Genomic DNA, 17,329 nt, shown 5'->3' with positions numbered 1-17,329 from the left:
AAATAAACTCTGACAGAAAAAGGAATTTAGGTTATAGATCAATACATCCTAAAGTCAATCATGCATCAGTCCACTGAAAACAAATTGCTCGGGCTTATTAGCACTTCAAAGTTGCTATTACAATGGTATTGTATTCGAAATAACCAAATTTGAAACTGGATTTGCTATTACAAACTCTTAACTCTGACAGAACTGAAACTGAATGTACCATATCCCTTGCCTTAATTCGATGAAACTGAAACCAAATAGATCAATACAAAATTTGAAATTTAATTTGCTATTACACACACTTAACTCTGAACTGAACCTGAAAACTCTTACAGAACACACCCTTAACTCTGACAGAACTCAGCTTGCATCAACCAATCCTTCGCAACACCAACTACATTCATCGTAAGTGCCGAAGTCTTCCCAACAAGTGAAAATACCGCAAGATTCAATCCAAAGCTACTACAAAACTGTAGGTATGCAAGTAATGCAATCTCTAACAAACTAGAATCCCTGATACTCTTTGAGCGAATTAAAACCTAAATAATTCATAAGCAACGGATCAGTTTACACAAAATGGCAAAGAATAAATTATTCAAAAACATTGAAGGATCACAGCCACAGCATAATCACTTTCATATATCAAGTAGAGGGTCAGAAAAATACCAAAATGCACAAAGCATGTGCACCCCTCTAACATATCATAGATCACGTATTAACCAACAAACCAAGCAACCTAGCAACAAAAAATACTTATATTTCACAAATTATGTCTTATTTTTCTCCAGATAATTTCTCGAGTCATGTTAGCAATCTTTCTACAGTTTTTACACGTTCTTTCTGGATTGTTTAGGGCTATCTCTCTGGAGGGATTTCCATCTCTCTGCTTTCTTCTTCCTCTCTTAAACAATGCACTTCCACATATTGGGCACCCCATTTCTTAATGGAATTTCACTATTTATTAAAGAGAAAAACAATTTAATCAAATAAAAAATGATTAATAAAAAAAAACACTAAGGTAAAGCGTCTGTTAATGTGTTTACACTCAAATTCCCCACGATTCCACTGCCAATATATACCATTAGAAAAACTTATGAAAAAACTAAGCAACATAGGTAACAAGCAACACTATACTCGGTGAAAAACAATTTAAACAAGGACTCACATTAAGTGAGTCAGATTTCCTATACTTGGTGAAAGTGTGCAGGGTAAAAGCTCATACTAGCCAATTCTCTACAAATCAACAATGCCCATGTCAACCAAAATAAAGAATAAACTTCATTAAACAATAACAAAAATTCTATATGAACAAACTTTTTTGAACAAACTCTCTTAAACAAACTGACGTGGCACTCATCAGCCTAGGGGTGCGTGTGTATTGCTCCAAGAAGTACTGCAATCAAGGTCTCTCTGCTTGCCACGTCAGTTTGTTCTCTAGAGTTTGTTCAAAATAGTTTGTTCACGTAGAAAAACTCAAACAATAAACCTACAAGTGACAAAACCTTAAGTACACAAATCTATCAAGTTAATATCCCACACATATATACAAACCATCAATCTATCATACAAACTTTCTAATATATAAGATTAACATTCAGTAATTTTTTGCTTTCTCTAATTGTCCATTAGAGAAGCATCATTGAATAACAAAATGTCTAATTTTTTTATATGACATTTAATCTAATAAATATCACGCACCTATACTCAGTTGGACCATCAAAAGGAGGACTAAAACCACAGAAGCAAGAACTAGTTAGCATGTATACAATAAACTCAATTTTCCAAAATTCGCAACAAATGGATGGGATTGATTGCTTCATATGAAAAAGATTCTTCTATCTAATTCTTCACACAGAAAAACTATCATACAACTGAAATTCAACATACTATATATAAAAAAAATTGATACCCACAAACTGCTTCGCACATAAAACCCACAAAAAAAAAATAATTTACCAATTTCAGTTGATATAAAAACGCCCTAATTCAAATGAACCTTGCCACTTGCGGTGTCAAACCCACAGTGAAGCAAAACCCCAAATTCAAATAAAACCTATCCAACTCTCACAACCAATCTACTCACTGTCCCTCGTATTGTGACTTCATTTTTAAAATTTCAGTTTGAGTTCTCAATTTGGAGAAGGGAGAAGGAAAATTTGGGGTGATTTGATTTTGGGTTTGAATTTTCGGTGGTTTGAATTTTGAGATAATTTGGACGAATCGTATGAAAGTTATTTGATTTCATGTTTACCTATGTTTAATTTGTCAGCACAAATCGTTTAATTTGGAGGGAGAGAGGAAAGAATTAAAAACCCTCGTGAGTTTGTTGTTTGTTGAGTTTGTGTGAGCATACCAAATTTTAAAATTTCGTATTTTGTAAGTTTACAAACTAAAATTTTATATTTTGTGTGGTCAATTTTGAAATTTCATTTTTTTTAATTTTGATCTGGATTTGTTTTGAAGAAACGGCCGAAATTTTGCTGTTTTTTTTTTGCCATCTACGAAATTGATGTCTCCCTAGCGGACCGTGTGTATATATATATTCTATTAGGCTTTTTCTCGCTAATTATTATTCTTCTTCTCCGCTGAGTTATTCCTTGTGATCGTATCAACATCAAAGTTTTCCTCTGCTGTTGTACACGTGCCTCCCTATATTGTTTATCAGATGTGTCACTCTGCAAAGAAATCTTCACTCGCAAGTAATAAGAGTTTTCATTGTTGTCAACGACATATCGGGGCAAGAAGTAGAAGGAATAGAGTGGTTGTTGACTGGAACAAACTTCCTAATGATATGTTAGAGCAAATTGTTAAACATCTTGTGGTTCCTGATTTTGTGCGGTTCGGATCAGTCTGCTATTCCTGGAGATCTCTTGTTTTAGTGGGATTCCGTCACAAAGGTGGTGGTCTACCGTGGCTAATTGCTCCCTACTATGATGTTGTCGGCCAAGCCCCTCGAGCCAACACCATGGATAACTACTGTCCCGACCCAGTAAAAAATTCCAGTAGTGCAAATTTTACTTCAATTCGAGCTTCTCACAATCAAACAATTTCAAACAAACTTCTGCTTGCAATCAATGTGCTTCAGCACCTCCAGAGAATCTTTCAAATGAGAAGCAGGCTTGTCCAATATGCTTATCGAGCACAAAAAATCTTGGATTCGGATGTGGACATCAGACATGTTACGATTGTGGTAAAGAATTGTCGCTCTGCCCAATTTGTCGAAGAAGCCTTATTGGCACAACCGCAAAAGGATAAGTGGGTTAGCTTTCTCTGCTTTTTAATCGGACACGTGGAGCAAAAATTACAGTGTTAACAAACACCCTGATCGACCGTGTGCAACAAATTCGCACTCTAGCTTCTTTACTCCTGTAAGGAAACATATTTTGGCAGATTTCAGTTAAGAGTTTTAATATTACTAGTTTTGAGCACGTGGGCTACGCCACGTGTCTATGCCACAATTAGTTTGCCTCACCAACTTTTTTCAAAACTAAACACTAAAAACACCTTTAAGAGAGCGTGCCCGACTTAGCTGTTGTAGCTTGAGCCGCCAGAGCATAGAAGCGTGGCCGAGCTAGCAGTGCACCTCGCTTTTCTCCTCACCCCATTTACCATATGTCCTTTTTAGCTGCCTAATTCTATCCGGCGTCCATCCGGGTTTTCCTCCAAACAGCACTCAACACCTACCTTCTCCTAACTACTCAACTCCGAGCCGTCCTCCTCAGCTTCCACCGCCTGCTTCACCCAATCAAAAGAATAAAACCCCCCAATCAAATCAATTCAATCATTATCGAATCAAACCAATTCAATCAGTAGTTTTGCTGTTCTTATCGAATAAGCCCCCCAACCATTTGCTTTCTCCTTTTTCAAACCAATTCAATCAGTAGTTTAGCTGATCTTATCAAATAAACCCCCCAACCATTTACTTTCTCCTTTTTCAAACCAATTCAATCAGTAGTTTTGCTGTTTTTATCGAATAAACCCCCCAACCATTTGCTTTCTCCTTTTTCAATCGCTAACCCATCGTTCCAATTTCTCCTTTTTCAATCGCTAAGAAGAAGAAGCAGAATAAAAAATCTATTAATAAGAGGTAATAACCCTGCTTCTTTAATTACTTTTTATTATTTCATTGATTCTTTTATGTTTGTTAATTGGGAATGTCATTTTTTCCCCTGGATTCTTTTTTAATTGAGTTGGGTTCCAAAATTGGATCAAACCAATGTTTTTATTTTGTTAGCTAACTTGATGAATTGGATCAATCTCCTGTAAAAGAAAGGACTCCATTTACAAGTTCACTGACCTGTTAAAAACATTTTAAAAATCATTCATATCTATGTTAAGTAGAAACAAAACCGACGGTGCTAACTTTCAATAAATGTAGAATACATGATATTAAATGGTGTACATGCAGTTTTGGGTACAATTTTCTCAAACAGACCCATGACAATATGACCTGTAAGAAAATAATATAAGACAAAGCAAAGTTGCAAAGCAATAGGTCACTCTCTATAACAAGAAGACAATATTTCACCTCAAGATAAGTAGCCTGTGTCATTCCTTTAAGTACAACAAATATAACAAATTGTCGATGAAGATTTGAATAAGGGCAAACCAGACCATTAAAAAGAGAGGGACAAAGCTCTAAGAAAGTCAGTCAGAGATTTGGGGGAGAAAGCCACCCTTTGATTATTGACGTAGTCATTTGGTTGTTGAGCCACATTCCCCCGCTGTCGAGTTCCAGAACGTTATATCTCAGGTTGATGTCAACCTGTAAATGAATTGTCGTTTGGAGGTGGTGCCTCTGCCTGTAGAACCCTAATCTGATGCTGAATTTCTGACACTCTAGGCTTAGATGTTACACACTCTAGATGTGCATCAAATTCCCATGTGTTGCACCAATAAAGCCACTACTTTCATCCCAGTTTTTGGCATCTATCACAAGATAAGCCTTTGGTTTGATAGGGAGGGTTATATGTGAGTTTAAGAGGATGAGAGTGACTTTGGTGTTTGACGGAGGGGGGCATGGAAGCGCAGAGGATATGGAGGACAAGGTCACAGGAGCTGCAGTAGTAGTAGAAGCCCTTGACATGTTCCCAACATGCATCACATATAGTTAGTGCTCTTTCTAGGTAGGAGGGTCGTGAGAGGTAGGGTAGTAAGCTTTGTTGGAGTAAATGGGTTGGTAATAAAGCTTGCAAGTGGGCTGGTAGCGGTTGGAGGATGAGGGCATGGTTGGGATCTGCAGGGTGGTTAATATGTTGGGGTATTTGAGAGCATTGGATATGGAGGATATAATTGCAAGTCTTGCAAGTGTAGAACCATTCAGAGGGTTTAAGGTTGCACCCTGTACAAGAAGATAAGTTTGGAGAAGGTTGCTGGATGTTGGAGAGCTCTAATGGATGTTCATGGCTGAAATGTTTAATGGATTGGTCATTGTTTAGCTTCCGCATCCCTTTCTGTTTCTCTTAGATAGAGATGAGCAGAAAAATTCAGTGAAATCCTTAGGCGCAATTGTGCAAGTTGACCATACTGTTACTGTCAATGTCGATGGACTCTAAGAGCTGCCAATTTTGATCCACAATTCTTTTTTCCATGTTGCATACTCCGCATTATTAATTTTGGTTGGGAATAATCTTCATCTTAACAAGGGGCGATAAATGACAGCTAATATCTGTAGTGATTGACCCTATGTTGTCCTAACTTCTCAACTCCGACCCATCCTTCTCAACGTCCACCATCGAAAATTTGATCAAAGCGAGTTTATGTAGACTATTATTAGAATACTTACAAACTGTAGCATTCTCAGGAAATTTGTAGAAGTTAGTCTTCACAAACGAAAGTTACTGAAGTAGAATTCGTTACTCTAGAATAATTTGATCATAAGGAGATTTACTTTCAGTATCCGTTTGCATAGTACCCACCTTAGGAGCCACTTATCTTCAGGCACATCTACATTCTATTGTCGTGGAAGAATTTCTAATGCAAGAATCTTAGAGAAAGTTTGTTGTTCTGTATTTACAAGTCGATCAGGGGATGCAATGCTTGATTATGAAAACATCATAAGGCTTAGGTAGGCAATAAAAAAAAATAAGGACTAGCCCGTATTTTAATATTGACTTGCATGTTAAATGTCACTCTCTTCATGCCGCCTTGAACTTAGGTACAGTAAACTACCAGTCGTATTGTTTGTTGGAAGTTTTTATTTTTAAAATTGTGTAGCAGCCCCTTCCCAGTATATACCTGTTACAATGTGAAGTTTGTGGGTTATGGTTGCTTTCATACCCTTTTCGTTTTAAAGGCTTAACGCTTAAGGGTAAGATGTCCCCATTAACTCACTTGACCTCTGGAACTTTAGGACACTTTAGCCTTAACTTTGACTTCCAGCTTTCACTTTAGGAATAATAGGTGTTAGTGGACTTATTTAGTATTTCAATAGTATTTTTATTCGGCTAGCTCAAGTTTATGTCTACGTAGTTATTTACAAACGGTATTCGTTGGTGACACACGAATCACCTTACTTGACAACTATAATTATATATAATAATAAAATTAAATAAATTAAACTTCACAAAGAGTTTTATAAACAAATTAACTCCTTTGGACCCTGTGCATCAATGCTAAATTATACGTTATCTCCGTTCATTAGTTTATAGTTATGATGATTAGTAAAATGGTTAGTTGCGGCTAGACTTTTTAATAATCTCCAAGCTCTTGAACTTACATAGAGTAAACTACCCGTCATGTTGTTTGTTGAAAGTCTTCATTTTTAGAACTGTGTAGCAGCCCCTTCCCAATATATACCTGTTACAATGAGACGTTTGTAGGGTTATAGTTGGTTTCATACCCTTTTCATCTTAAAGTTTTAACGCTTAAGGGTAAGATGTCCCCGTGAACTCACTTGAAAAGACAAGCTACAACTAAGATTTCAACATTCAGTAGGTACGTCAAACTTTTTCTTTCTATACTGCTTATATATGTATGAAACATATTCATTGCGTCATTTATTAACCCTAATTTGAAGTATTCCGATTACCTAATTTCTACATTGCTAATAGATTGATCACATGTTGTTTTTCTTTCAGTTCTATATCTCACTATATTAGCTAAGTCATCGACCTTGCTTGCTTTTTGACTTTTTTTTGAATTTCATTGAAGAATAAGAAGAAATAAGGTTAGACTTTATAACAACTTCAGTCTTTTATTTTCTGATTGTCTAATTGTCCAGGACTTATAATTTAATTTACTATCAAAATATGGTATGAAATGAGTGTGAAATGTTTATGAAGGTCTTCAGATGTGTTGCTCAGATTGACGTTGATTTTTTTTTTATGGTTTTTAGGTGTAAAAGGAATAGGATGATAGTAGACAATTTCGTCTAACTACTTCAGCACAATTTTCTTCATACGAGTTTCATCGAGCAATTCCTATTTGTAGTACGTGACCCCCCAAAGCAACCTACTTGACTAGCTATAACTATATACTAAACTATATATAATAATCAAATTAAATAAATTCACTTCTGTCAAAAAGTATTATAAACAAATCAACTTATTTGGACCTTATACATGATTGCTTAAGTATACGTTTTCTTCCTCCATTAGTTTATAATTATCATTATTAGTAATTTGGTTAGCTACGTGTAGATTTTTTTCATAATATCCAAGCCATTATGGGATTTCAGAACTTTTAACTCTACTAAAGTTTGGGTTCCCGATTACTCTTAACGGTTGTGTGATTGAGGCTTTAAGTAGTTATAACTTTTAAATTGAATTTATGGCTATAAATATGACTGTTGCCCGAGTTGTCTATATCATGTGATGATATATAATCATAATTATTCCACCCAAAAATGTATGTCAAGCTATGAAATTTATTGTTTTTCGTTTTTGCAGTTATCTTTTTTTGCTCCAACTAAATTGTTAGCAACAACATATCTATAAACTATAAAGAGGTCTTAACCTTTGTTAACCTACTTTTAAGCTTCTTAAATCGTTTTGTTTCGTTAATAATTGCCCATCCTTTGTGTTAAATGGTATTATTATCGCCAACATAAGTTTCCAACTGAAATAGTCTGTTCAATATCGTGACTTGGTATGAAAATATTTAAGGAATGTTTATGTTTGATAAATGAGCATATTAAACTCTAACAAACAATGGTATCTTCCAAGGTGTACTACCAATATCTGTTATTTATTAGTTACACTCAAGAGGATTTCACTAGAAACTGGAAATCAGGAGGTCAATGCTTGCAGATTAAGCTTGACATGACAATTGTGGCCAGTAATATTTTTCACACAAGTTTTGAATGCTTAGCAATTAACACAGACGTTGTACGCCAATAGTAACCAGTAAATATGGTTTGTGGCAAACGTTTGGAATGTCCAAATGCGCCTATGTTGATGTATTTAGCTCCATTTATGCATCATCCATAACTGGTTCATTACTTCATTGTCAATTTCACTCTGCTGTTTGTAGTAGAGAGGTATTGCTTTCGCGGTTTTGTCTACCTGTATTAGGAACAGTACTCTTTCGCTTAGCTGTTTTTAAGTACAAGACTCAAGATTGACAGTGAAACAGAAGGTAGCAAAAGAGTTCCACAAAGAAAGCTTAGGGACAACTTAAAGTTTTCTTATATTAGCTATATTAGCTAAGTGGAACGTGTATCAAGGTATTTAGATGTGTACCTCAGATTGATGTCGATTTGTTTTTTATTGTTTTTTTAGGTGTAAAAAGAAGGGGATGATAATAGAGGATTTCGTCTGACTGCTCCAACTCAAATTTCTTGATACAACTTTCATCAATAATTTCATGTTTGTAGGTAGCCCCCAACTATCTTCCTATCTTTCTTCAAATATGATGCTATATTTCTATGCTATTATGCTATCGTTTCACTTTAAACACTGTTAGGCGTTATGATTTGTTCTCCTGTACAAGCAGCTTCTATTGTTATTCATTTTTTTCATTGTATCTAACCCCATACACATTTCAACATCGTCCGTAGTCCACCGCTTACATGCATGTATATTGAATACCCTGGATAGGTAGTCATACAATAATTCGTTGCTTTATTACTTAAATTGTTTATTAGTAGGTCTAAACATGCTGTCAATGTTTGCTAATGTCTACGCGCCTTTATATAACTTGCGAATTTTATCAACATTGTAGTGGTTTGTTGTCTATAGTACTTACAATTAGTTACTCATCAATTTCACTTTATTTTATCATCATATGATCTTTGGACCCTGCATTTTGGCCCATTTAGCTTTATTAAGATCACTAATAGCAGCTTAATGAAAGTTCATGCGATGAATGACCCCTTTTATAAATATGGGGTAATGTTCTATTGACCTCTTGAATGTCTACTTCATCTACAATATATTCGTTTATAGTTAAGTCTTTACAATAGGATTCTATCTGACTAATCTACTCATATTTAACTCTTTTAGGTGGTTCCACATACAGCCTACAATTGGTTATCCACTGTTGTTAGGACTTTTCTAACAAAGTACCAAGGACTGATCACGCTTTGCTGGTATTCCATAGGTATTTTTTTTTAAATGTTAATATATCTTAAATTATTTGTGCAATTAATTTTTGGTACATATAAGAATTAAATCATTGTTACATCGTTAAGGTTGACATAAGATTGGAAAAACTATTCGCGTTTTAATTCTGTATAACCTAATATTATCTATTTTTATATAGTTTAATATAGCTACAACATATTATCTGTCAAACTAACTTAGGTTAACCCTATTTCTTATAATGCGTCCCCCCCCTAATTTTGTTATTTTTTATAATTGTTTTATTAACTATTCACAAGGCTATACCTTGATCAATTTATTAATTTAAGTTATATCTAAACACCTTTAATGAGGCGTGCCCCAGCTGCCAAGCCAAGCTTTAGCCGCCATAGCATAGAGGCGTGGGTGAGCTAGCCTTCAACTGATGTTTTATCTAATCACGTTATTACACATGTCCTTTTTAGTCTTCTAAGCCTCTCGGCTGTCCGTCCGGGCTTTTTGTCCTACCAGAATACAACACCTGTTTTTCTTAGCCGCTTAAAGCCTCCCAACCGGTCTTTCTCTCAAGATTTATGCTATTTTCATGAATGAAAAAAGATGGTTATCTTCGTCTCTCTCCCTCTAATGATTGGTTGTTACATTTACAAAACCTTAATAACCAAAAAACAAGGAAAACCCTTCGTAAAAACCCTACCCACCAAAAACTCTATTTTCAATCAATCCACAAGAACAACAACAAAATCAACAACAATTATGTGTTTACCCTTCTCAATTCATTGCCTTCAATTCCTCAATTCATCTATCTTCTCAAATCATTTGTTTTCATCAGATTATACAATGGCCATGTCTATCGAACTCGCTTTCTCTTGAACTTCATTAAACTCTAGGGGCTTGGCGAGGAGTTTTCAGGTGACATTTTTTGCTCTTTGACAATTATTATTGATTGCTAATTTTGTGGTTTTTTAATTATTCTTTTTCTATGTGATTTTCAAGTAAAAAAAATCCAATTTTATTATTCTTTTCAAATGTTTTTTTTTTCAAATTAGTAATAGTTATTGTTTGTGTTAGAATTGGGGTCTAAGTGTTTGTGATAATGTCTCACTTAGTCTGTTTTCTTTGTGGTGGTAGTCATCTTTCACGACTTTTGCAACAGCTTCACATTCGTAGCACAATTGTTTTGGATTGCCCACTAAGACCATCGATATATGTAATGCATCTTAGTTGTAGCTGCTTGCTTGCATCATATAAACCATTGTTTCTATTGAACTTGAGAATTTGCAATTTATATGGTATCTTAGGTCTCCTTTTGCACTTCGAAGGAGGTTAAGAAATCCGATATCCGATATGAAGATTGAACTTATAAGCTGAACTGAATATGAACAAATTTCGACCTTTGAAACCACTTTTAAGTGGTGCAGCTCCTTTGAGTACATCACTTCCCTCAGAGTTTTTCTGGTGTTGATTTCATTTAGGTGAAGTGAAGCATTCTTTGTCTATTAAATAAGTATTATTTTCGTCTGCTTAATTGAACTATCTTTTCAAGATTTGTAATTTGAATTTTTTTGTCGTAATGTAGAACAAATATTCTTTTATTTCGATGCTATGTTAATTAGGAGATACCATACAAATGGTTAGAGTTAAAACAAATGGTGGTTTGCAACACATCTGAATACACTATAGTTTCGAGAAGCTTGAATCGCTCAAAATTTTGCAAACAATATGTTTGAGTTAGAGCCTTAGATGTTAATAAAATACTTAAGGGACTTTGGTTGTCAAGTTCCATCTTTATGCGCCAGCATAGTTGACATGATTGATTTTCATTATAAACAATTCAAAAGCTTTCAGTAGTTCTTTTTGAATTAAAAGCTTCCATTAGTTTTTTTTTTTTCAATCTATGCTTATATATGAATTGGGATTCTACTTGGTGCCCAAATAAAGTTTTATTTATCTGTGAATGTTTTTTGACCTAAGATGAGATTCCATTGGAAATTTATAAGCGATTGATAATCGTCGCATACAATCTTAATATCAAATCATTATATTTTTCCAGGGCTATGGCATGTCTAACTCCACTGCAGTATTGACACGTTGCTTCAATAAAGGAAAATTCAGTAAGTATGCGTCAGTGGGACTTAATTAAGGTGCCAAACATGCAAGCTAAAATTGTGAATTGGAACTCTGGTTCCTGTATGCCTCTAGGCAATAGTGGTGGGCTTTGTGGTTAATTAAGAGGACCTGATGTTATGAAAGGTAAGCAGAAAAAAGTTGGGAATCTAAGATACTAAACTGGATAGGCAGTGAAACATGACAATGCATTTACCTATTTACCTACGATCAATCTCAAAAGTTTTTTTGTTATAATTCTTATATGCATTGAGTTAGTTTTAGCTTCTACTGTAAATTTGAAGTTTTTAAGTTTTGATTGAGTGATTATTGCTTTATATATATATATATATATATATATATAACCTGGTATGCAACCCTACAAAGAAAAGGCTATGGTGTTGTATAACCTGTATCAATACACTATTTTAGCAACCTCTTAGAACAACATAGAGGCATGGGCGAGCTAGCATTCAACTACCAAACTATCTTACCATGTTTTAACTAACAGCTGCCCTTTTTAGTCATCTAAGCCTCTCGACTGTGATTCCGGGTGTCCCATCCTATGACAATGCGAACACATTATCTTATGACAATGCAATATGTTAGCTAATGTGAATTATTATTTTTTGTAGGGGGGAAATTTTGAAGTTTTTGGGGATGAAAAGCCTTCCTGAAGATCAAGTTCAACCTACCTATATATCGCTAACCAATAAGTAACTTATCTTGCTCTTTATTGCTCAGTTAATTGTACATTCATATCTATCATAAGTTGCTCGAAGTTTTAAATCATTTTTACCAATTTCTGGCTTCGTTTCATTTTTTGGTTTAGTATCTACATATGTATTTAGACTTTTGTTTTTGAAATTTTCAGGTTAGCACATTGCATTACTTACTTTCTAATTGTGTTATAAATCAAGATATGAAGCCGCATAATACTTTTTGAGGTTGAATCTATTGTGAAGGTTATTTCATGACTTATAAGGATGTCCAATATTTTGGCATTTTCTTTTACATGCAATTGAAATTTTATGTTTTCTTTTTCCTTTTGTGCACGTCTATGTGTGTAAAGTTCATATCTATCTGTGAAGATTCATTCATGTAATTTCTTTTCTTTAGAAGCCATACTGAATGGTACTTATGAAGGTTGAGGTCTATGACCTTATTATTAGTGCTCTCCATTACTAATGTATCATCATTTGGTTCATCCACTAATGCTATACCCGTTCTACTTTGTTGGCCCATGTTGCGTTATATGTCACCTTTTAGTTACATTGTTTTCCTCTTAATCTTATAAGTACTTAATCTTTTGTTGATTGATATTTTGATGATATATTTAAAGTTTTCGCACGTCTCTTTTTTTTAAAATTTTTAGGAATTGGGAATGAGCGCAATTACAGCAAGTAAGCTTTTGCCAATTTTGCGGAATTGTGTTTAAATTTGAGTATCTGATCTATTGGTAGGTATTGTTTAAATTTGAGTATCTGATCTATTGGTAGGTATTGTTTATTTGGGGTCAACGTTGAAATAGTAGGAAGTGTGGTTCCAAAATGAGGTGTGATTGTCGACTTGAGCGGTTAAGATAAGAATTTTTCTTTAACCAGACTTATGGATATAAGTTAGCTCTACTAATTTTTAGAGTGATTCGTGAAAATACTTAAGAGCAATGGCAGGTTTCCTATTATTTTATCTTTTTTTTTCTCTTCTGATTTTTTTGAATGACATACTTGAACTGAGTAATAGACCTCACATATACAGAGTAAGTGCTGAGTTGCTGACTCACATGTAGATATTTACTTTGAGACCTTTTGGCAAAGACTCCACATTGAGTCTCAGAGTGAGTATTTCAAATCTAAGAAATAGCCATTTTAGAGTGGTTAGTATAGACACTGCTATTGTACTTCTAATTAATTTAGCTCAACTATAGACCCGATGTAAAGTGTTGCAGATAAAATTTACGCATCCGAAATGGTTGTTCATCTTTTGCACCTTAGTTGCTCTAATTTGACTCTTCCAAGATACATAGCTCTTCCATTGTGATAAGAAACTTTGCAAGAATAGATAGATTACTTCCACTAAAATTTAATTCTAATATATATATATATATATATATACACACTAAAGTATATCATCAATTTTCAGCCTAGAATTTGTTCACAACTGTATATGCACGACTGCTCATGCCAAAGTTTTGTTTGATAGTTGGAAAGCTAGCTTTATGAGCTTGAATAGCTTTGGTGTCTATTTCTATAGGTGCATATGAGCCTGGTCGTTGGTCAAAGGTTGAATTCAAATCACTTGAGAGATAACTTTGAGAAGGGGTCTTACACTCTTAGGCACATTGTTTATGTTTATACCTTTGAAAGCTATAGTCTGTGAGTTTTCTAATGAAACATGAAGCCAGTACTTAGTTTTAGTGTTTGATGGTTTACTCTATTTGTCATTTTTTGTTTTTTTTCAAATGGTCCTATATTTGAAATTTTTTGTTGTTCTTGAATAAATTATCGTCTTTATAGTTAGTACTATTAAGTGTAGTATTAGGCTATCATTCATACATGTGTTTGGGGTGTCACTTATTGCACATTTGATGCCAAGAGTTGTGCAATTGAAGCGTCACATGGAACTATTTTTATTAACGCATGCCTCACCCTGAAGAGCATAATACTAATAAACGCCAAGAATTAGATTGAACAATGTTTTTTATGTTTTCTTAGAAAAAGTTGTCTGATATATTCTGGCACATTGTTTAAGCTCATGCTTTTTACAAATTGATCAAAGATGTAGTATGGTACTCTATAAAACGAATCAAAGGCATTACATAGTGGAGCTAAGCAGCAGCTAGCGGATTTCATATTTAAGAGGTAAGCATATGTAAATATGTATTTCTATTGTGGTTTAGTGTAACCAGTTTTGTTGTAGTGTCTTTGTTAGCGTGGTTAGTTGTAGGAGCTCACTTAAATTACAATGTAGTTTTTTATGTTCAATCATGAGTCCCCTTATTATAATTAATAAGGTTTGGGCTTTTCTATATGCGGAATAAAATATGAAATTTCCTTTTAGGTTTTGTAACAATAGATGGGTGTACCTTATGTGTGTGAAACAAATAAAACGTCTTAAGGTTTTTTCGTTAACTAGATGGTTGTGGGCATATGCGCTAACCTGTGTACATATCAATATTTTAAAAGGTCGTCGACCCGTCCTATCTTTAAACTTGAAACTATTAACTGCATGATTAAATGATGTAATTCAGTTTTTATTGGTCTTAATAAAATGGTGTCAATATGCCTTCTCTATAGATTGATTCAATTTGTATTTTGTAGAAGGGATTATTTCTTAGCATGTAGTTGGGAATTATTTGTTGTAACAAAAATACGAAATAGATCGAATATTAGCAAAGCTTGGACATATTCTATTAGAAGATGATGCCATGCGAGGTAGATGAGTCTGACATGGAAAATCTGAGGTTAAAATAAACTGTGAAATTACCAAGAGCTTATTTGGTTATCCTCCTCTAGACTTTTATAGGTAAGTGTGTCTGCAATATAGGTTTTTTAGGTATTGTCTTTGAATGTTTGGCATGGTACCATGGTTAAGAGAGCACTATTTTAAGGTAGAATAGTACACACAAAGTAGGAGCACATGTAGGATGTGTCAATGCCTATTTTTTAGAAAAAAATATCTCCCTTAACTAAGCCAATTCCATTTCCTGTATATCCAAATCATTAATTATTTTTTTCTTCTTTATTCATTAGCTTCACGGGACTCATTTTGTCAAAGGAAGATTGCTGGCCGAGCTACGCTTCCACAAGTTATATAAAGAACTGCTTCAAATTTAAGCAAATAATTGGAATGCCAGATTTACTCTTAGTAAGTTTCAATCTACAGGTACCATGGAGTTCTTTCAATTTTACTTTCAGACTTTAAGTTAGTTCATATCTATTTGTCATGTGCTCCTTCGTGACCATAGCCTATGGACTCAAACCACCTTCATGAAACTTAAAATTGTTGGTCGTTTTATTACTTATCTTTGTTTAACACACAAGTCTTTCCGAGGAGGTCAAGGCTTATACAAAATTGTGAGGACTTCTACTCTAGCCAGTTATACCGAGTTCCTTTGTAGTGAGCCGCTCACTATGTTTACACTATTGAGTGTGTTGTGTTAAATGTTTTGTACTAGCATATTTTTGCTGTTAGATTATTCGAACCCATTACACTGCCAAAATGCATTGTTAATTTATCTGAATAGATCTTATAAACTACTATCCGTGTTGATCATCGAAGCGTCTAAGACCAATTATGAGAGAGAATTCAAAGCAAATGTTTTCGGTGGTTACTCTTGGAAACTTTTCCAACTTTTAATAGAGGTGTATCAGGAACAAAACATGCATATTTTCTTAATATATGTTTATCTTGATCTACTTGACATATATGCGGACACAAATAATATGGTTAGGTTAACCTTAGTTTTATTGTAGATTTGGACAAACCAATTACTTGGATTTATATTTATGGGTTGATTGTTAAATTAAATGTGACTACAAAAGAATATGTGTTCGACAGTTTGTTATTCAAAACCTATTCCTACATTGCCATAGAGCTACTTTTTATCCATGAGAATAAAAGATACATCCGGTTTCGACATACAATATCGCCTTGGTTGAAATGTACATTTATAGATTAGGCGCAAGGGAGAGTGCATAGGCAATCGTAAAGTTGTTATTGGTCGCGAATTTCGGTGCATGTTATACTGCTACTAGATACATATCTCTTCACTATAGAATTTATATTACTACCAATCTGCCATTGTTTCTATTACAACCAATCTGCCATTGGATAGTGTAAATTGAACAGTTGGGAATTGGAACTTTTATAACATCAACTCTTCTTAATCTTTATTTTACAGTTGTACAGGGTGGCTGGCGAGTCATGAACCTCATACATGTTCTTCAACGTGTTCGTCTTCATGCGGATCTGATATGATTTTTCAAAATTCAGCTCAATAGAATGTTTGAGCGTGAACAATTATGACTTTTATGGTTTATTGCAAATGTAATTTTGTCGATTAGGTATGTATCATTGAAATCCGTAAATTCCTAAATTTATTATCCAAACAACTCCATCTAAGTTATATCATTCTTTTTCTTCATTTTCCAATTTTGCCTTCATTTTCCAATTTTAGGCTGTTCACTGTTTGCCCCTTTTTTAAAAAAAAATTAAATGAAGTGATTAGTTTGAATTATTTTGGTAAGATTATCCTTTTATCATTTTTAGGCTGTTCCCATTGCATTTTATGTACACAACATTATGCATAATTAGGCGTCCAATGTGTTCAATTTGTCTGACTATTATAAAGCTAACTTAATTCGTAGTTATTGTTACCACCTTAACTTGAGTGTAGCAGTCTTTGACATAGTTGGGTGTAATTTTAGCAGCAAAACAACTTCGGCAGCAAGTAAGACCAACAATCCATATGTGTGGACTACCTATAAACTAGGGAGCTCCAACTATATCCCAATAGAAATCCTGAAGTTTTAATGGAATTTAGACTTATCAAAAGAAAAAAGATGTTGATAGCAAATGAACTTTGCAGTACGATTTTTCAAACTCAATGCAAAACATACAGCCAATTACATTCGTGCCAAAGGCACAGGCAACACCTAGTACTCTTAATATATTTTGCTCCTAAAGTTTAGCAATTATTACAATAATATAAAAAC

The 17,329-nt window shown here is 34.1% G+C and overlaps 1 long non-coding RNA gene across 14 annotated transcripts; it reads left to right on the top strand.

Annotated features, from left to right (window-relative positions):
- Nucleotides 1-2,574: 2,574 nt before the first annotated feature.
- Nucleotides 2,575-16,760, top strand: LOC147499340 (uncharacterized). 14 transcript variants are annotated; one of them, XR_015195811.1, is made up of 12 exons: nucleotides 2,575-4,075; nucleotides 7,068-7,156; nucleotides 8,709-8,803; nucleotides 9,432-9,528; nucleotides 10,339-10,418; nucleotides 10,808-10,981; nucleotides 11,560-11,620; nucleotides 12,248-12,328; nucleotides 12,487-12,577; nucleotides 14,391-14,473; nucleotides 15,365-15,479; nucleotides 16,516-16,760. It is a non-coding gene; the product is annotated as an uncharacterized LOC147499340 (long non-coding RNA). The 14 variants fall into 14 exon arrangements; XR_015195809.1 differs by lacking the exon at nucleotides 10,339-10,418 and having other exon boundaries at nucleotides 2,578-4,075; nucleotides 15,365-15,497; XR_015195808.1 differs by lacking the exon at nucleotides 10,339-10,418 and having other exon boundaries at nucleotides 2,579-4,075.
- Nucleotides 16,761-17,329: the final 569 nt, after the last annotated feature.

This window comes from Coptis chinensis, chromosome 5 (genome assembly GCF_015680905.1).
Source record: "Coptis chinensis isolate HL-2020 chromosome 5, ASM1568090v1, whole genome shotgun sequence".
NCBI classification, from domain to species: domain Eukaryota; kingdom Viridiplantae; phylum Streptophyta; class Magnoliopsida; order Ranunculales; family Ranunculaceae; genus Coptis; species Coptis chinensis.
The sequence above is the reverse complement of the archived record's forward strand: the minus strand, read 5'-3'. Positions and strand labels throughout refer to the sequence as shown.